Genomic DNA, 21,480 nt, shown 5'->3' with positions numbered 1-21,480 from the left:
AAAGTCATTACATTTAACTTAGTTCAGCATCTGCAGTCCTGTTCTGTCCGTGACAATGACAGGGCTAACCAGTGACCAGACAGCCTTTATTAAACAAGTATTATTTATTCAGAACAAAAGCATTACAGAGGAAACACTTCTTTAAAATAATATACAACTTACATGCAGGCCTTAGCTTACCAGGCAGTCACCTATCTTCCACATGGAGATCCTGATAGGGACAAAGGCCCTTTCCACAGGATCTCTCTCTCTCTCTTGGTCAGTTTCATGTCAGTTCTTGAGTGAGTGTGAGCTCCCTTTCTATGTCAGGCTGGTCACTTTTATACAATTTTCAGTTCTTTGGGTATCAGATTTCTTGAAACAGGTTAAATAAATACATGCAATTTCCTCCAGGAGCTAAGACTCCTTCAGACTTGCTGCCTGCTTAGGGATTCACATCCCCCATCTCAGTGATTTTAGTTCCTTCTGGAACCACCTGTAAATCCCTCATGGATCTAGAATACAATCCCTAGCCCATAATGATACTTACAACATTTATAAAATGGATACAATAGCCTTTGATTATTCCATATTGCAATAAAATCTGTCATATAAACCAATTTAAAAGTGTCTGCAGAAAAGGGGTTGTTCCAATTAACTGAATTGGTTTCTAAACCAATTTAGTTAAATCAGTGCACAAAACTGTTTACAGACTAATCCTAAAGATTTATCTACACCAAACAGTTCTATCAGTATAGTTATACAGTTATGAGAGTGGCTGTTTTTTTATTTTGCTTAAACCACTTCTCGAATGACAAAACTGAAACGAGAAACTCCTGTATTGAAATAAGAATGTGTACATGAATTATGGCTACGTCTACCCTATGAGCTAAGGATATGATTCCTAGCATACATACACATACTTGCACTAGTTTGATGAGAGCGAGTGTGAGTATAAATAGCAGTGTATGTTCCGATAGGGTTCAGGTGGGCGTGTAATACGGGCATCTTCCCTGTGCCACTACTGCCTGGGCTGCAGAGGCTACACTACTATTTATACCCGTGCTAGCTTTCATTGAGCTAGTGCAAATATGTGTACATGAGCTGGATGCAAAGCAGAACTTTCACTGCTGTTAATGGGAGAATATGGCACTTTCTATAATTAAAATATTATTTGTTCAGTGCCTTATTGTCTTATTCAGTATCACTCGGTGGAAAAACAGGTTCTACTTTACGCTTATCACTAATTTGGCCCTTTGTTTCTCTTTCCATAGATGATTAAGTGGGCTTTAGCCCATGAAAGCTTATGCTCAAATAAATGTCAGTCTCTAAGGTGCCTCAAGTACTCCTCATTTTTTCTTGTTAAATTTACCTTTGTTCTTTTATCTGTTTCCTTCTTTGCAGCAATTACAGGTGTGCTTCACTTTTGTTACATTTTTTGTTCCATTTGTTAAAATGATCAGCAAAAGGCTACTTAGCGTTGACGAGAAAGTGCCATTACTAGGGGCTAGAGATGACACTATGGTAAAATGAATAAGGATCAGGGAAGTTCACACAGACTCTGAGATGCTATTTCACGTTGTTTGCATTGTCAAGCAGACATCACTGAAGTCACACATGGACTCCCATTTGTTTGCAGAGATTTGGAAACTTGAGTTACCTAACAAAAGCTGAGGTGCTGCAGCATGTGCATGCAGCCTCCAGGCCATAAAAATGCATCTTTGATACCCCTCTGTGGGTGCGTGTGGGTGTATGGCTGTAGCTGTAATACCACATCCCTGTGGGGGGCAGCACAGAGCCACACTATCCACCCACGACCCCAAGCCTGCTCTACATTGGCCCTTTCACTTTGTCCTCCGCTCTCGCCCCTTTCCTGGCCTCTCCCATTTATCCTCTCCTGCCTTCTCTCCGCTTGACCCCTCCGCCCCAACTACCCTTTCTCCCCGGCGGCCTCCAGCTCCCCGCTTTGCTCCCGGGGCACGTTTGAGAGCAAAGTAAGGGCAGCGACTTCAGCTGCGGTTGCTGCGCATGCTCGCAGCTCTGGGGCACGCTCCGGCTCCCAGTGACGTGCGGCAACAGCGGCAGGGCTGGTCGCGAAGCCGGTGGGGGGAGGGGGAGAAGGCCGCGCGCGCTCGCGCCCCGTTTCCTAGCCCAGCGCCTGTGATTGGTGCAGGCCCCGGACCTGGCGGCCCCGAATGCAAGGCCCCGGCGGCGGCGGAGTCGTGCGGCCCGCCCGACCCTCAGCCGGACCCGACCCCGCGGCGCGGCGCAGGGACCCGCACAGGTGAGCGGAGGTGCGAGAGCTGGGCCGGCGGGGGCTGGGAACAATGGAGGCGGCTAGGCCTTAGCGCAGGCCGCGCCCGGGGCCTGTGCGTTTCGCCGCCACCGCCGCCGGGCTTGACCGCCGCCTCCTCGCTCTAGGCGTGTGGGCTCCACCCGCCGGTGGCTGTTCCTCAGCTGGGCCGGAGCAGGGCCCGGATCCCGCCGCCGAGCGGCCTCTCGGGCGGCCATAAAATGGCGGAAAACAAGATGTCGGCGGCCAGGGCGGGAGAGGCTTCGCGCGCGCCCCGGGGTGGGCTCTGCCTGCCCGCCCATCCTCCCCGCACCCTGGGCTGGGGGCTGAGTGGCGGCGGCTCCGGTCCCGCAGCCGCCGGGGCTCGGAGCCTCTCGGCGCTGCAGGGGAGGAGTGGGCCTGGCGGCCCGGGCGTGTGGGGCTCGGCCCGGGCAGCGCTGCCCCGTCCCCTGCGGCGCAAGGGGGAGTGTGGCTGGGGCGGTGCGGTGCCTGCCGAGCTGCAGCCCTGAGTCATCACGAGCTCCTTTGTCTTCACGGCTTTGCGCTCGCCCCCTCCCCCCTTCCCGAGCACGGCAGGGGGCGCTGGCGCCCTGCGTGTAGCCGCACTGGCACAGCCTCGCGCATAGTGCGTCCCGCGCCTGCACGCTCGCGAGCCGGGGCTGCAGTTCCCATTCTGAATGTCTGCTGTTGGCTAATAACGTGCCGGGGTCCAGGGGCGAGAGCTGTGGACAGGTCCCCTCCGCGCTGTCCATCTATTATTGCGGCAGCCCTCTGCGCGCGCGCGCGCTCCGGTCCGTGGCTGCAGTCCCCTCGCAGTCCGTCTCACGCGCTGCCGCTGTTCAGCGCGCCCACTGTTGTCTGGGATGCACATGCATGCGCCATTGCTAGTGCCCACCGCGCGCCCGTGCCAGTCCTCTGACCACACACTGGTGACTCGTCTTTGAGGTGTTCATGCGCAGGCCTTGCCAGTAGTTAGCACACATACCTCTGTCATTCTGGTGCCTAGGCACATGCCCTGCCAGTGTTTAGCAGGCATACTCCTTTCTGTTATTTTCGCGTGTGCACTTTTATGTCCTCCTGGTACTCTCACGTTCAATCCCATCTGTAATTGTGGATTGTTTTATGAACATGCCTGTCGTCTTTTGTGCATATGCACACAGCTTTCTGGTTTTCAGCAGTTACACGGTGCTCTGTCATGGTCTGAAGTTTTATTATTTCTTTAGATGTCATATATATTTAAAATATTCAGGAACTATATGTAGACCTAAAATTAAATTTCTAGTATTTCTTGCCCAGGGTGGGCAATTTTTTAATTTGAATGGACAATACAGTATTTTTTTTTCTGATTTTGTTGTGGTAAATGAAGGTGGGGGAAATAGATTTCATACCTAACTGGTAAATTTTCATTACTATTTTGCAGGCTGATATTACATACTATATTATATCCAATACTAATTTTTATACTACACTGTACATTCCTGGGTAAGGTTTATATTAAGCTATGCATTATTTTCTAGTTTAGACTTTCCTTTGCTGGCTTTTTGTCTAGACAAGTTAGTTCTTGCTACATTTACATTTTCTTAATATGTTGCCATGTTGTAGATGTCTACAATACGCACAAGGAAAAAAGAAAATGAGTTTGGAATGTGTGTTAGAGCAGGGGTTCTCAAACTTTTGTAGTGGTGACCCCTTTCACACAGCAAGCCTGTGAGTGCGATCCTCCCTTATATTAAAATTAAAAACACATTTTTGTATATTTAATGCTGTTATAAATGCTGGAGGCAAAGCAGGGGTTGAGGGTAGAGGCTGACAGCTCGTGACCCCCCACGTAATAACCTTGCAACCCCCTGAGGGGTCACGACTAATGCTGCAGTTCAGTCATGAAGATCATCAAAGTCACGGTTCCACGATCTCCATGACTTTCGCAGCTGGTGCGGCTGATCCTAGAGCAGCTAGCCCCAGGGCCAGCTGCTCGGGCACCCCGCAGTCAGCTGCACTGGGTGCAGCTGGAGCCATCCCAGGGGGCAGCCACACCAGCCGCTCCTTGGGCAGCTGGCCCTGGGAATACCTGAGTAGCCTTCCCAGGGCCAGCTGCTGCTTGGGCGGCTGGACAGGGGGAAGCAACTGAGCAGTGTTCCTGGGGCAGCTGGCCCCAGGGAGTGCCCGAGCAGCTAGCCCCAAGGCCTCGGAGCAGGGGTGGCGGGGGTCAGTAAGTCCCTATGGCCAGTGCAGTTGTCAGCCCCCAGACCCCCGGAGCGGCAGCACCCAGGGCCTCAGGAGGTGCTAAGTTTTAGTCAGGTGGGGTGTGTGTGTGTGTGTATATATATATATATATATATATATATATATATATATATATATATATATATATATATATATATAGTAAAAGATATGGACAAGTCACCGGCCATGAAGTTTTGTTTATTACCTGTGACCTGGAACCTGGCCTTTAGCACACAGCTGAGCTGGGCCGCAGCTGTGTGCTAATTGGGCCGCCTGCGAGTTGAGAACCAGTGGTCTACGCTGAAGTGCTACAGCAGTTCAGCTGCACCACTTTAACATTTTAAGTATAGATCGTCTGTTTTGGAAATTGCTCCAGTTTCAACAGTTGATGTTGTAGTTGTGCCAGTGAAAGCCTCCAAGGGAAGATAAGGAAAACTGTAATTTGCACCAGCTTAAACTCTTTCACAGTGCACATTGGTGCAAATCACAGCTTGTATACAATTAGTACTAGTGCAGCCACATTGTTGGCTGGACACTAACTGTTGAAACTGGAGCAAAATACCAACATACTTAAGGCCTGAGTGTCATCAGTTGTTTCACTGGAATCTAAATCTTACTATTCTTAATCTTTCCCAACTATTAACAGGATTGGAAATTAGTTTGTCTAGCCTGGATTGTCTTCTGATTTGTCTTCGTTTCATTACCTAACCTAGTTCCAGGCAGTATTTGTACTTGGAAAGTTTATGTATGTGTGTTTGTTTTTAAGCACCTTCCCTATAATCTAGTCAGGTGTAATTTAAGGTAATTGGTGATTTTTCATCTAAAACTTTTCAGAAGGGGCGGGGGGGGGGAGGAATGGAAAAGTGTGGTCAGGAAATTGCAGGATATTATATTTGCCATTTATAGTCTAGAATTAAATCTGATTTAGTTATAGCAAGTATATACTGTAGCGTCTGTCATAAAAATAGATTGTATGGCTGTAACTTAATTTGACAATTTTTTTTCAGTCAAAAACTGGGAGGTGTAAGATTCCATATGTTTTTTTTAGTTAGATAATAACTTACTAATTTTAGGGCCTGCCTTAGTCTTAGTTGTGTTTATAAGGCATCAGGGTGCTGTGTTTTGGCCCCCTTATTTCTCACCTGGGTCTAGTGTTGCTGAAGAACCACCCTGACACTTGAAATCCAGGATAAAGCTACACTGCCGCCAGTGAGGGGAGGCTGAGGACATTGAATTCCCCCTCACACCCAAGGCTTTTGCTCTTGCTCAGAGTTCAATGGGAGGGAATGTGTGGCCAGATCACTTTTAAACTGAATCAGTACAGCTGATTCCAGAGTGGTCTGAAGCATCACTCCAGTTGTGTGCTTGCAATGCCACTGAAATTTGACCCATCTGCACCTTTGAACAGATGGAGGGGCGGCCTGGCCAAGTTTTTGTCAGTGGTGTTGAGATTGGGCACATGGGGTCACAGTACCACTCAAATTTGGCCCAGCTGCCCCTCCTGCTAGATGAAGGGGTGGCCAGGCCAAATGGTGTTGCAGCCTGGCGCACCGGAGTCTGTTTCTGTATGGTGGACTGCAGGTGAGTCTGCCAAGAGCTCAACTTCTGGTGTCACTGGCTCATGCAGTGTGTGGGTAAGAGAGGGGGCAAATCTGAATTGGCACCATTGCTGCAGGGTGTTCTTTCCTCTCATCTGTGATTGGTAGGGGGTGAGGGTGGGAAGGATTGAAGCTGAAACAAGCGGCTTCAACTCCTGATTCCTGAGGTAACTGGTCCAGGCACTATTGTTCTCTCCCCACCCCCTCCCTCCCCTTCTCCCTCTGCACAGGGAATGGGATGGGAGGCATGGCCTGCTGCCTGTGGGGTGGAGGGGATTCCAAAAGGAGGTAAATGTGTGTGTTCCCTATCAGGAGGCCCCTTTTCACTGGAGTGGTCATTTGGGGAAGCTATGGAAATTCTCCCCCAGCCTCAGGAGAGCTCATGGTGATGGGTGTTGATGGGAAGTATGTTGAGCCCCTTGAGTATCCCCCCTCATCTCTCGTCTTGGAAGGGGGGATGTATGGGGAGACCCCTGGAATATTCCCCCTCACTTCTGGTCAGGGAAGTGGGGGGAGACTTCTAGAAATACCTTCCTTCCTTGTCCTTACTAGGCATTGGAGTGTTTAGGAGGGATCCTCTGCAATACACCCCTTCGCAAACATGCACACCTTTTTCTAGGCTGGGGGAAGGTGTGTGACATGAATACAAAAATAAATAAAAGCAAAAGAGAAGTGTTATACCCCCTCCTCAAAAGACAAAACAGCCCAAAAGCTACAGGTGGGAGGGGGCATCAGTTCAAATGTCAATACTGGCACACAACTTTTTGCTATTTTGTCAATAGTGGCACACAACTTTACTATTTGTAAATAAAAAACCCAAAACACATTCATTGAAAGTGGAGTTAAACAAGCTGGGAACGAGTGTCCCTGATCATTCCCTTGGCTGCATCCCTCTCCCCGAGCCTTCATCTGTGTCTCTGTCAATTTAGATGGGAAGCTCTTCTGTCAGGGACCTTGTTTTTCCTACATAAAGTTTAGCAAGCTTTGGGCATGATAAAAATACCCTTCTTTGACTTGAGAGACCCACCCCTTTTCTGAATATATTTGGGGGAAAGCCTTTAATCCTGGGGGAGTTGACTGTCGCTTTTGGGGGGATATGGGTAGGTTGTAACTTGAGGGTAGCATTTCTTTTTGTGTGTGTGTGTGTGTGTGTGTGTGTGTGGGTAGCTTCTGCTGAGATTGTAGATGTTTTGTTCCACAATTTAAATAAAAAATGATGGTATCCATTCTAATGAGCAAGAAATCCAAGGTAGGATCAGAGCAAATTCTCAAAGGCCATTATTCTTTGCTACAGGAACTTGAGCCTTTCTTCTAAAAATAGTTCCCGTCTTTCATTAAGAGCCCCTCTAAAATTCCCCCAAAATTCAAGCACTGATTGTGGGCCTATCAAAATATTATTTCTATTATACACCTAAAGTTCCCAGTCAGGATTGGCATCCCGTGTGCTAGAAGTTGTACAAACAGAATCAAGAATGTCTGTGCGTCTGAGACCTTATAATCTAAATTTAAGACCACATGCAACAAGTTGATTTGAACAAACAGTAGGAGTGATAAGGGAGAGAGGATATGGGTGACATTGTTCAAGTGATATGATTATATTCAATTGGCCTCGTGTGGGATTGGTGCCTCCTGGGGTTGAGCTGCAGAATCTTCTGGTAAACACTCTCTATGGGGCCACTTATTCCTCCCTCACTCTTCACCAGTATGGGCCTTAGTCACCCCTCAGACCTTGGCTACACTTGTGAGTTACAGTGCTATAAAGGAGCCCCGGGCGCACTAGCTCACTACCCATCCACACTGGCAAGGCACGTAGAGCACTCTGACTCTGCAGCTACAGCGCTGCTGGTACTCCACCTCAGCGAGTGGAATAATGTTTGCTGCGCCCCTGCTGGAGCGCCACTGCACCAGTGTGGATGCCCTGGTCCTATAGTGCACTCTGATTGGCCTCCAGAAGTGTCCCACAATGCCTGTGCTAGGCACTCTGGTCATCACTTTGAACTCTACTGCCCTGCCCTCAGGTGACCAACCATCAGACCCGCCCTTTAAATTGTCTGGGAATTTTGAAAAATCCCTTCCTGTTTGCTCAGCCAGGCGTGGAGTGCTGTCAGCAAATCTTTCCAGGTGACCATGCCTCCGCGCCAGGCGAGCCCCAGTATAGAGCAATGGCGAGTTGCTGGACCTCATCAGTGTTTGTGCGGAGGAAGTTGTCCAGTCCCAGCTGCGCTCCAGCTGTAGGAATTACGATCCCTTCAGGCAGATATCCAGGGACATGATGGAAAGGGGCCACAACCAGGACGCACTGCAGTGCAGGATTAAAGTGAAGGAGCTGCGGAATGCCTACCACAAAGCCCGCAAGGCAAACCGCCGCTCCGGTGCTGCCCCCACGACCTGCCATTTCTCCAAAGAGCGGGATGCGATACTTGCGGGTGACCCAACCTCCACTCTGGGGACCACCATGGACACTTCAGAGCCCAGTGCAACAAGGCAGGAGGAGTAACAAAGCGGGAGCAAGAGTGCTGAGGCAGAGGAAGACACCCTGGAATCCCTAGATGCATGCAGCCAGGAGCTTTTCTCAAGCCAGGAGTTCTCGGCTGTCTGTGTTATCACCGTCTGAAAGACTCTAAAGAATCAGAAAGAGGCAACGTAGAAGCAAGGAAGACATGTTGTATGAAGTAATGCAGCATTCAAGTAATGAAAATCAAAAAGTGCAGGAGTGGCAGGAGAGTGAAAGGAGGGTCCGCCAGCAGAATGCAGCTCGCCGGCACCAAAGAACGGAGCAGCTGCTAAGCATCATGGAGCGGCTGCTAAGCATCACGGAGCTCCAAGCGGAGTCGATACAGGCACTTGTAGCAAAGCAGGCGGAGCACTACTGCGCCCGCCCCCCCCCTGCAGCCGTTGTCCCAAAATTCTTTCCCTTGTGCCCCCATGTCACTTCCAACCCACTTTCCCCAACATCCGGGTTCTTACTGCCACCAGCTGCCTCCAACACCTGTAGCTTCACCACCAAGCCCTGAAAACTACGACCCTTACCCACTGCGCTCAACCCCCATCACCATGCAGTATAGCCATCCTGAAGTGCAGCACTCATTGCACAGCATTCCAGACAGGACATACGCAAATCTGTGATTGTACCGTTCCACACCCCTTTGCCTTTTCTGTTTCCCAAGCAGTTGTGTCTCTTTTCAATAAATGGATTTTCTTTTCAATAAATGGATTTTTTGGCTTTGAAAACATTCTTTATTATTGCATAAAGTAAAAGATACCTTAGCCCAGGAAAGAAACGGGCACTGCAAGTCAGCGTAGCAAACACAGATTCCTACTAATATTGGAACCACTGCACTTCACTCCCGTGCAGGGCACCAGACATTACTGGTGGCTTTCAGCCTCAAATTGCTCCCTCCAGGCATCCCTAATCCTTGCAGCCCCATGCTGGGCCCCTCTAATAGCCCTGCTCTCTGGCTGTTCAAATTCAGCCTCCAGGTGTTGAACCTCTGAGTTCCATGCCTGAGTGAATCTTTCACCCTTCCCTTTACAAACATTATGGAGGGTACAGCATGCAGCTATAACCGCGGGGATGATGTCATCGGCCAGGTCCAGCTTTCCATACAGAGAGCGCCAGCGGCCCGTTAAATGGCCAAAAGCACACCACAGTCATTCTGCACCAGCTCAGCCTGTTGTTGAACCCTCCTTGCTGCTGTCAAGGCTTCCTGTGTAGGGTTTCATGAGCCACAGCATTAAAGGGTAAGCGGGGTCTCCAAGGATCACAATGGGCATTTCGACTTCCCCTATGGTGATCTTCTGGTCTGGGAAAAAATTCCCAGCTTGCAGCTTCCTCAACAGGCCCGCATTCCGAAAGATGCGTGCGTTATGTACCTTTCCGGGCCAGTCTGTGTTAATGTCAGTGGAACGCCCATGGTGATCCACAAGCGCCTGGAGAACCATCAAGAAATACCCCTTCTGATTAACGTACTCGGAGACTAAGTGGGCTGGTGCCAGAATTGGAATATGCAAGCTATCTATCCCCCCTCCACAGTTAGGGAAACCCATTTGTGCAAAGCCTGCCACAATGTCATGCACGTTACCCAGAGTCACGGTTCTTCTGAGCAGGATGCGATTAATAGCCTTGCAAAGTTGCATCAACACGATTCCAACAGTTGACTTCCTCATGCCAAACTGGTTAGCGACCGATCGGTAGCTGTCTGGAGTTGCCAGCTTCCAAATTGCAATAGCCACCCGCTTTTCCACCATCAGGGCAGCTCTCAATCTCGTGTCCTTGCGCCGCAGGGTAGGGGTGAGCTCCTCACACAGTCCCATGAAAGTAGCTTTTCTCATCCGAAAGTTCTGCAGCCACTGCTCGTCATCCCAGACTTGCATGATTGTGTGATCCCACCACTCAGTGCTTGTTTCCAGAGCCTAAAAGTGGTGTTCCACGGTGGTGAGCATGTCCGTGAATGCCGCAAGCAAGCGTCATATGCGTTACTCTAGTTGATATTATCATCGGAGCTCTCCCTGTCACTTTGGATCATAAGGAATAACTTGACTGCCAATAGTGACTTGCTGGCGAGACTAGTCAGCATACTCCTCAGCAGGCCAGGCTCCATTCCTGCGGACCAAAAGGGAAGACAGAGCGCACAGTACAAAAAATGTTGAAAGATGGCACCAAATGTGGATGGAACCAAAGGGAATGCTGGGATGCGAACCGATGCATCACGGGGCGTTGGGAAAGGACTCAGAATGCCCCGCACTCCCCACCCCCTTCCCACAAGCCACAGCACCAGAATAGGCGGAGGTGTTTTGTGGGATGGATGCCCATAATGCACTGCTCCCAATGCCCTTGCAAGTGCCGCAAATGTGGCCACGCCAGTGCGCTTGCAGCTGTTAGTGTGGACAGACTACAGCACTTTCCGTACTGTTCTCTACGAAGGCGGGTTTAACTCACAGCGCTCTACATCTGCAAGTGTAGCCATGCCCTCAGTTCCTTCTTAACCACTGAAAGTGCAGTAAACTCGGATTGCATGTGGTGTTCTCAAGACTTCTTGACATTCTTTTTCTTCGGCCCTTTCATACTATTTTTGGTTTGGTTAGTTTGCCAGTTAGTTCAGATTTCTGTATTTAAAAGAACAGAAAATACATGTTACCATCTGGGTATAAGTATCTGGACCTGCTTTGAGCAGCAGAGCTGTGTTACCCAGCTGAAGGGGAGTCTCCTCACATCTGGTCAAATAAGTCTGGCAAATGTAAGTCCAGATTTGATTTTGGAGGTCTGCTAGCCTACGTGGCTCAGTGCCCAGCTTGGGCTATATGCAGTTCCCCAGTTTTAATTGGCTTATAGAGCTTAGTGCCAACGGTCTACCACAGTAGACACAGCACTGCTGCCCATGGATCTTTCTGGGTTTACTTAATCTGACACCAAGGTCTCTGGATTTTCCATGTTAACCCAATTTAGTGCTGAGGTCCTGGCATTTTTGACATAGGACTGAGTCCCTGGATCCCTCCAAGTCAACCTAATCTGGTGCCACGGTTCCATCACAGTCAGCTCTAGTGAACCAGAAGTGGCTTAATGCCCACTCTAAATTGCATTAAGGTCCCCTGATCTGTCCAGGTTGACTGAGTCCATTTTCTTTGATCTGGTAATGTGGTCTCTAGTGAACCACTTGATGAAGAGGTTCAGTGCCCATTGTACCATTAGTGTTTCCACAATAGTCTGAGTCATTTGAGGGCTTGGCTACACTTGCGAGTTAGAGTGCATTAAACCAGCCCCGGGAGCCCTAGCTCACTCCCTGTCCACACTGGCAGGGCACGTAGAGCGCTCTGACTCCACGGCTAGAGCGCTCCTGGTACTCCACGTCGTCGAGTAGATTAACACTTGTTGCGCCTTGGCTAAAATGCCCTGGCATCAGTGTGAACAAGGTGTTGCATTACTGCACTCTGATCAGCCTCCGGAAGCGTCCCATAATCCCCTTAAGTCAAGTGGCCACTCTTCTCATTGTTTTGGAATCGCCGCAGGAATGCGGATATGCCTTTGAAAGCTCCATTTCTGACAGCCGGCATGCTTATCTGCCCCAAGACAAAGCAACCATTACTGTGGAATGCTGTACGTGAGAGAGAGAGAGAAGGGGGGAGGGGTCCGGCGGCTGTCTGAACTTACAAAACAGCATGCTGACATGTTCTCAGCCCCCCCAACCCACTCTCTTTCCCCCCCCCGCCATATACACACAACACACTCCCTGTCACATTCCACCCACCCACCCACCCACCCATTTGAAAAGCATGTTGAAGCCACTTGCATGCTGGGATAGCTACCACAATGCACTGCTCTCTGTGGCCACACCAGTGCGCTTGTAGCTGTCAGTGTGGACAGATTGCAGCGCTTTCCCTACTGCTGGTTTAACTCAAAGCGCTCTACATCTCCAAGTGTAGCCGTGCCCTGAGTCCAATACCCAGGTGTCTACACCATTGACTAGTGAACCACTTGCTTGAAGTAGTCCAGTACCAATGTAAGTGATGTTAAGTTCCTGGTTTAATCTGTGTCAACAAAGTCTGGTGCTGAGCATCCAGCACAATATACTCTGATGAGCCACTTGCTTGAAATGGTTCAGTGCAAAGAATAAGCAGGACAATGGTCCAATCTCCTTGATGAACCATCAATTTAAGTGGTTCTGTACTTAACCCAAGTGGCAATAAGATGCTTAGATCAGTATAAGTCAACATAGGGTGTGATGAAATACATCCTAGAATACTTAAGGAACTGGCTGAAGAGATCTCTGAGCCATTAGCGATTATGTTTGAGAACTCATGGAGGATAAAGGAGATCCTAGAGGACTGCAAAAGGGCAAATATAGTACCTGCCTGTAAAAAGAGGAAGAAGGACAACCCAGGGAATTATAGACCCGTCAGCTTAACTTTGGTACCTGAAGAGATAATGGAGCAAGTAATCCATCAATTTGTAAGCACATAGAAGATAATAAGGTGATAAGTGTCAGTCAACATGGGTTTATCAAGAACAAATTATGTCAAACTGACCTAATATCCTTCTTTGGCAGGGTAACAAGCCTTGTGGATGGGGGGAAGCTGTAGATGTAACGTAACTCAAATGTAGGGTATGTCTACACTTACATTTTATAGCGCTCTAACTTGCTGGCTCAGGGGTGTGAAAAATCACCCCCCTGAGCACAGCAAGTCCAAGTGCTTTAAAGCGCTAGTGTAGACAGGCTCTAAACACTGGGAGCCAATCCTCTTGTAGAGGTGGATTACCAGGAGCGCTGGAAGACCTCTCTCACACTTCAAAGTGCTGCTGTGGGAGCGTTCCCGCAGCAGCGCTTTGAAGTTTCCAGTGTAGACATACCCATAGTATCAAAAGCGTTACCATCTCACATTACCTTCTCATAAACAAACTAGAGAAAAATTGTCTAAATGAATCTACTGTGAAGTGGGTGCAAAACTGGTTGGAAAAGGTGCTCTGGAAAACTCAGATAGTAGTTATTAATTGTTCACAATCAAACTGGAAGGGCATATCAAGTGTCCTGCAGAGATATGTTCTGGATCCAATTCTGTTCAGTGTCTTCATAAATAACTTGGATAATGCCATAGGGAGTATGCTTATAAAGTTTGCAGATGACACTAAGCTGGGAGAGGGTTGCGTTTTGGAGGAGAGGATTAGAATTCAAAATGGTCTTGACAAACTGGATAAATGGTCTGAAATGAATATGAAATTCAATAAGGACAGAGGCAAAGTACTACACTTAGGAAGGAAGAATCAGTTGCACAAATAAAAATGGGAAATAACTGCCTGGAAACAGAGGTGGTGCTAACCCATTGGGTGTCCTAAACAGGAATACTCCCCCAAAAAACATAATAAAAAGTGAATAGGGGACCCCCTTGAGCTGCTTAGGGCCCTAAGCAATTGCTTAGTCTGCTTATGCCTAGCACTGGTTCTGCCTGGGAAGGAATACTGCAGAAAAGGATCTGGGGTTTATAGTGGATCACAAACCTAAATATGGGTCAACAAAGTAATACTGTCGCAAAAAAAGCAAATCTCATTCTGTATTGGCGGGAGTGTTGTAAATAAGACACAAGAAATAATTCTTCCTTGCTACTTAGCACTGATAAGGCCTCAACTGGAGTCCTGTGTCCAGTTCTGGCCACCACACTTTGGGAAAGGTATGGACAAATTGGAGAAAGTCCAGAGAAGAGCAACAAAAATGATTAAAGGTCTAGAAAACATGATATATGAGAAAAGATTGGGAAAAGTGGGTTTGTTTAGTCTGGAGCAGATAAGACTGAAGGGGGACGTGATGATGTCCTGCATATTCAAATATGTAAAAGGTTGTTATAAAGAGGAAGATGATAAATCGTTCTCCTTAAACTGAAGACAGGACAAGAAGTAACAGGCTTAAATTTCAGCAAGGGTGATTTAGGTTGGACCTTAGGAAGAACTTCCTAACTGTAATGGTAGTTGAGCACTGGGACAGATTACCTCGGGGAGGTTGTGAAATCTCCGTTATAGGAGGTTTTTAAGAACAGATTAGACAAACAGCAGTCAGGAATGGTCTAGATAATACTTAGTCCTGCTTCAGTGCAGGGGACTGGACTAGCCGACTTGTCGAGGCCCTTTCCAGTCCTACATTTCTGTTATAGTTTGATGCCAAAGATCCAGCGCTGTTTATTTGAATAAACCACTTGGTTTTTATATTGCCTCTTTTTACAGGGCAAACTCTAGACGTGTTACATACATTTTAAAGTAAAAAAAATAATAGAACCCTGTACAACAAGTTCCTTAAAAGCGTAACTGGATGATAACTATCCACACTGTTTGTGGCCTCCATAAGACTAATTACAGATACTACTCTTTCTTGACAGTTCTTACACCTCAGCCACTTATGTCTCCGTTCATACAAGATGCAGAATGGCAAAGTAACAACGTGCCCATCAGAGAATTCCCACCTCACTTTTCTTACTATCTATGGTAATATTTCAAAATGTGGATTCTAATGTTCACCTTATTTTCCAGACTTTCCAAGGTTTGTGGATTCTGTGAGAAATGAAATCTCCCCATCAGGGCTCTAGGGGTGAGAGCCATTTGTGTAGCTTGAAAAACTTTAATCAAGGCCAAAGACTTATCTGCCAGAGAAAGTGTCCAAGCAGGTTCATGGAAAAGAGGTTTTGTATAACAGTACAAATGTCTTTCTTAGGTCTTAGTCTGGCCTTACGTGTTAAGCAAGGGAAGAAAGTTCCAACTAGGACTGTTTATTAGAGAATGCTCCTTATGTCCAGTGTTGATCCTGAATCAAAACAGGACCCAGTGTCATTGGCAGACTGCCCTATCTTGAACTGGAATGGGGAATTCCTACGTGTTCCCTTATTTTGTTGGCGTGAGATATCTCTCTCTGCAGGGCAGTCGGGATGGAGCCAAGATGTTGACAGTAGTTGTAACCAGGTCTTTGCAGTTTTATCTTCAAACTACTTAGGTCTCATGCTAGCATCACTTTCCAGTTTACTGGGTCTTGTGTGTTCAGGTTAGAGTAAGAATGTCCCTCTGAGCCTGAATCTTCTCACTTTGACAGCCCGACTTCTAGATTGCTGAGATGCTTGATAAGAGTGTTCTTTAGAAGTCTAATGGATCTTAATGAAAAGTAGAAGCTTTTTTTAACCAAACAAACTTTTCTTTAATGTTGCTCTGTGTTACAACTTGAACATTAAAAACTGCATTTTGAATTTCACCAGGCTGCATGGGTTTTGATTTCAGCTTCTACCCTCACAAGCTCTGGCAGCAGTCTTCATTTGCCTTAAGATAACCTAGTTTATGGATGGGTTGTTCCACATACTGATAGCTTGATGGCTGCACTGAGGGGTTTTCCTCAGGTGCATGTATCTCTTTTCTTTTGGGGTCAAGTCTTGTATCACAAAACTCTTGGGACCTCTCATCTGCTATTTGCAGAGTATCATCTGTGAATAGGGCATTCATCTTAGCCATAGATATCTTAGTGAGATACAGGCCAAATAACTAATTCTCTATATAAACGGTAGCCCATATAGGAAATGTGATTTGGTCAGTGTCATACTCCCCACTTTCAATCTCAGGTCATCTCTGTTTCGATTTTATCAGGCCTCTATTATGCTTGTGTTTCCACAAGTCTTTCCTACATCCTTGTTATGACTCATCTGGTCTTCAGTCATTTGGAACTATCAAAAGGTATTCAGCTAATCCAGAGGTAGCATCCCTGTCTCTTTCATGGAATTTGTAAAGCTGTTGCTTGAACAAAAAAATTGTCCTTGGGGGAGTGAAATTGCACTTGCTTCTAGGTCTCTCTTAACTTTCCATCTAGAACTCATGCTTGCTTTTGTAGTTTTTGCAGTCCTTGTTCATCTAGAACTCCTCCACCAACCTTCCTAGCAGTTGTACTGCTCTAGTCTCTAACAGGTAGTACTGTACTTGGGGCCACTAGAAGAAAAAAAAGAAAAGTTACTTACTAGTAGCTGTTCTTCAAGTGTGTTGCTGCTACATATTCACACTCCTCACCCATCTTCTGAACCTCTTTGGAGTCTCTGGTCAAGAATTCTGAAATTAGGGAAAAACTGATGGGCAGTTCGAGCCACTGACCCCTTCTATATTATTAAAACTTAAGGAAGGGGAGAAGGAGGGCTAAGTGATTTCAACAGGCACTGTTCTCTAGAAGATTTAGCAGCTCAACACCAGAAGGGGCCAGCCTCATATCTGGGAATATGCAGGGCAACACTCACGAAGAACAAGGCTGTGTCTACACTGCCACTTTCAGCGCTAAAACTTTAGTCATTCAGGAGTGTGAAAAAACACCCCCCTGAGCAACAAAAGTTTTAGCGCAGAAAACTGCCAGTATTGACAGCACTTTATCATAAAAGCTACCACCCCGAATGAGGGATGTTTATTTTTTATTGCCGGGAGAGCTCTCCCCGGTGATAAAGCATGACTACACTGCCCACGTCACAGTGCTGCCACGGCCACGCTGTAATGTGGGCAGTGTAGACATACCCCAAGTTACTGGTAAGTAACCCCTCTTTAGTACTGCACAACTTGATAGCTTCTGATTATAGTTGTTTTTAAGACTTTTGCCTGTGATTATTTGTATATTTATAACTCAGCTGTTACTGAACTTTGTAATTAGGAGATAACTCCTGATCCTTGAGAAGGGGTTACCACCTATCCTCGAGTTAGATGATTACTTTTAAAACAAACACCTATAATGGACAGTAGTGAAGTCACTGAGCTTCTGAAGCCTCCTGCTCTCCAACAAAGTCCCTTACAGCCAAATGCTTCCATCAGCAAAAGTTCAGAAAGGGTGGAGTATATGGGCAACACAGGGTTGTGAAGGTAGTTTCTGTGTCTAGAGAGGTAGTATTGGGGCCCCTCACTACGACAGTTGTCCTGCCCATGGTACTGCAGTTCTGGAGGAAGTTGTTCAGTATGGCACTAGAGGAGTATGCTAGAAGTCTACTGCCCCATTGCATTTCCCCTTAGTATCTGGATCCAGGAGGTCTTGGCTGGGGAGCTCCTTTTCCCTTAGGTGCAGCTGTCTGACTCTAGCTGCCTATTAAAAGGTATAATTAATGGCATTGTGGGCAAAAAAGTACCTAGTCTAATACTGAAGTTGTGGTGCACACAAAATGCTGTGGAATCAGATTGCTAAGCAGGATCAGTATTGTCATTGGCCCAAGTACAAATTTCAGGAATGACAGCGTAGCACTTCTGATTTTTGCAAAGCTTCAAATGAGATCCTCAAAAAGTAAGAGAAACTTTAGTCATAAGATTTCAGCTATCCATGCCCACAGATTAGCCTGTCTTGATATCCTTAAAATGTTCCTAACTTGGACTACATCTGCTCAGTTTCTGTAATATGTTCCAAATGGGTGCTAGCCAAATTATTTATTATTTGTATTACTATAGTATCTAGGAGCCCTAGTCATAGATCAGGACCCTGTTGTGCTAGGTGCTGTACAGACCGAACAAAAAGACTATCCCCACCCCAAGGAGTTTACAGTCTAAATATAAGACAAATCGACAGACAGAGTAGAAGGAGTCAGCACTGATAGGTTTTAGTCTCAACACACTAAAACAATTCTCAAGTTTTTTGTAGACTTTATAGCAAAGGAGATTTGAGAAGGGACTTGAAGGTGAATAATGAGGTAGCTTTGTGGATGTTAATGGTGAACATCTCTCATGTATATGGCAGCAACAGAGAAAGCACAGGGAGGTTGTTTGAAAATGTAATAAGGGGCAGTGGAGGCTGGCATCATGGGTAGATTAGAAGTGAGCGTTGATAGTGAATGAGAGAGAGGACGTGGGGATTGGAAATGAATATAGGCAGCTTATGATTATTGCTTTGTGCCCTGACCTGTCTAAAAATCCACTGTACATGGTGGATGGCTGAAATATCTCAGAGTTGAATCAATTGCATCAGCAGGGGATTGTAGTTGCCATCATCTTTTTGAACTTAAACAATTAAATTTAAAAATGTTTTCCAAATAAAGTCCAAATTTAAGATTGGGTAATATTTTTTTGAGATCCAGAAGTCCCAAACCCCGGCAGGTGCCTCCCATGAGGCTGAAGCCCCAAGTCCCAGCAGGCGCCTCCCACAAGGCTGCAGGTACGACCTGGCTCTCAAACTTCTGAAGATTGTTGTAGCAGCTCGGAGAGTCAGTAAGTTTGGCCACCCCTGCAATATAGCTACATGAAACAATTTGAGAGTCTATTTGAACCAAACACAATCCTTCAAAATTTGGAAATCTGACCCTAGCGAATATAGGAATAACCAATAGAAAGGACACAAATTACAGCAGGCAATAAATGGGAAAATGGAAGGGCTGAAATGGATTTCTAAGAACAGACAAAGAGATTCTTAAAGTACATTGGAGGCAAAGCCTGCAAAAAAATTGATGGGTCTGCTGGATCACCAGGAGCTAAAAGAAGCAATTAAAGAAGATGAAGACTTCCCTGAGAAGCTAAATTATTTCTTTCAGAGTAACAGCCGTGTTAGTCTGTATTCGCAAAAAGAAGTACTCCCTTTTCTTTTTGTAAATTATTTCTCTGCATCTGTCTTCAGTACCAGGAATGTTGGGAAGATACCTACCCCAGACTTGTTCTTTGCTGAGAATAAAGGTGAGGTGCTATTGGAGATTGAGATGTTGGGAGAAGGAGATGTCTGGAGGAAATTGATAATTTAAAAAGCAGCAAATCACCATACCCAAATGATCGGCAGAATTTTAAGCATTAAGTAGCTGAGCCACTAACAAAAATATGAATTCTCTCATTAAAAACAGCATTGTTTCAGAGGATTGGAGGCTATCAAATAAAGCTATACATTTAAAAGTGTGTAGTGTTGAGCAGTGAGACAGAAAATTTGTAGACAACACCAACTTATTTAGGTTAATCAGAGAAGATGGTGAGGAATTTCAGAGACCTAAAACAAGCTAGGTAAATGTGCAAATTTAAACTACTTGTTCAGCGTACAGGATTCTAAATTAACTGAATCAGCTCAAAAGAGGAATCTGGGTGTCGTTATAGACAGTTCAGTGACGAGTTCCTCAATGTGCAGTGGTGGTCAATAAAGCAACAAAGATGCCTTAGGAATGGGATAGGGAATAATACAGAAAATATAACGCCTTTTCTATAAATCAGTGGTGCAATCTCGTCTGGAATACTTTGCAGTACTGGTCATCCCAGCTCAAAAAGATACTGTAGAACTGAGGGGGGTCAGAGACAGGCAAGAAAAATGATCAAGGGCATGAAAAAATTACAAATAGAGATTGAAGAGGTTGGGATTATTTACTTAGAAAGGAGGAAGATTGAGAGAGGACATGATAAAAGTATATAAAATAAAAAATGTAGATCAAGAATGTTTTTCTCCCTGTGTCATAACACAAGAACAAGGGGACATTCAATTAAAAGGTGGCAAATTCAAAACCAGTGCTTCTTTCTTTACACAACATATAGTTAGACTGTGGAACAAATTGTCATAGGAAATCATTGAGGCTAGGAATTTAGCAATATTCAAAAGGGATTGGACATTTGTATAGATCATATCCAGAGTTGTTACAATTAATTATAATTTTGGAAGAGATATTAAAGATTATGCATTAGTGCCTAAACCAGTCTCTCATTATTGGAAACCTAATGTGGGAGGCAGATTCTCTGATCTGGCCACAGAAGGGTTCTTACACTTTCCTCTGAAGCATCTGAAGTGGACATTGTCAGAGAAGATGTCTGTTATTTAGATATATTATTGTAGCACCTAGGAGCTGTAGTCATGCATCAGAATCCCATTGTAGTAGGTGATGCATAAATATGGGCCTTTCCCCCAATAGTTTAACAGACAGGAAAGTACAAGAAAATAATGAGACAGAATTGGTCGTCATGATAGGTAGTGGTATTAGCACACTAGTGACCTAACAATTGTCAAATTTTTAGTATGCATCTAGTTGTCATCTCAAACTCTAATCGGCTAAAACAGCTCTTAATCCTCCCTTCCATCACCACCATTCAACCCCTAGGTTATGGACAAGAGTATCTTCAACTAGGACCTCTCTAGGTACTCACCTCCAGGCTATGTCTAAGTTTTGCATATTCTTTCTGCGTACCTTCTCTAAGATACAGCCTTTCCTGTTTATCTACAGAGCTAAAACTCTTGTCCAAATTCTCATAGTCTCTTCTCTCAATTATTGTAACATCTTTTTCTCTGATCTTGGCAAATGCAATCTTGCCCCGCTGATATCTGTTCAGAATGCTGCTTCAAAGATCATTTTTCTTGCCTGTCACTTCAACCATGTCACCCCTCTCTTTGCATCACTTTACTTGTTCCCTCTTTATTATATCAAACTTGTCTTTGTTTTCATGGTCTTTTGTGACCTATCCTCACCCTACTTACCTTTCATTTAGTATCAAAATACTGACTCCCACCTCTGACGAGCCCATGATGTCAGCTTCCATAGCTCACTTTTTAAATTTTCAGACACCTTTGTGCTTTCCCATGCTGCTGCCCATGCTTGGGAGAAGCACTGTATAAACATCTGCAAAACTAACTCATTATTCTCCTTTATAATTCTTCTTAAAACTCCTTTTGACATGAGGCCTACAGAAAACTTAATGGGTTGTCTGTTGGTGCGCTCAGAGCATTGCCTGTCATGCCAACTATGAAGGGGCACACCCACACACTGACAGAGAGGGGACTAAGGAGTTCCTCTGAGCCTGTTCAATGCCAGCAAAGCAAACCTGCAAAGCTTGTTCTGTCTGGGGGTGGGAGCTTAAAAGGGAAAACCTTCCACAGGAAGCCACCCTTCCCTTCCAAACAGGCCCAGTGAGGAGACAGCAACAAGGCTCACTGCTCCCAAAGCTGCATGAACCAGCCTCCAAGCAGC

General features: G+C 46.0%; 1 protein-coding gene across 3 annotated transcripts in view; it reads left to right on the top strand.

The window, feature by feature from the left end:
• The first annotated feature begins 2,046 nt into the window (after nt 1-2,046).
• The window catches only part of ZNF711 (zinc finger protein 711), a 40,320-nt gene continuing 20,886 nt past the window's right edge, over nt 2,047-21,480 (top strand). The window contains exon 1 of one of the 3 annotated variants that reach the window (XM_073360886.2): nt 2,047-2,263. The gene's annotated coding sequence lies outside the window, so the exon portion shown is untranslated. Of the gene's footprint in view, nt 2,274-21,480 lie in introns of all 3 variants that reach the window. The other 2 variants (XM_073360887.2, XM_073360888.2) reach the window with 2 other exon arrangements.

Source organism: Lepidochelys kempii, chromosome 9 (assembly GCF_965140285.1).
Source record: "Lepidochelys kempii isolate rLepKem1 chromosome 9, rLepKem1.hap1, whole genome shotgun sequence".
NCBI lineage: Eukaryota > Metazoa > Chordata > Testudines > Cheloniidae > Lepidochelys > Lepidochelys kempii.
The sequence above is the reverse complement of the archived record's forward strand: the minus strand, read 5'-3'. Positions and strand labels throughout refer to the sequence as shown.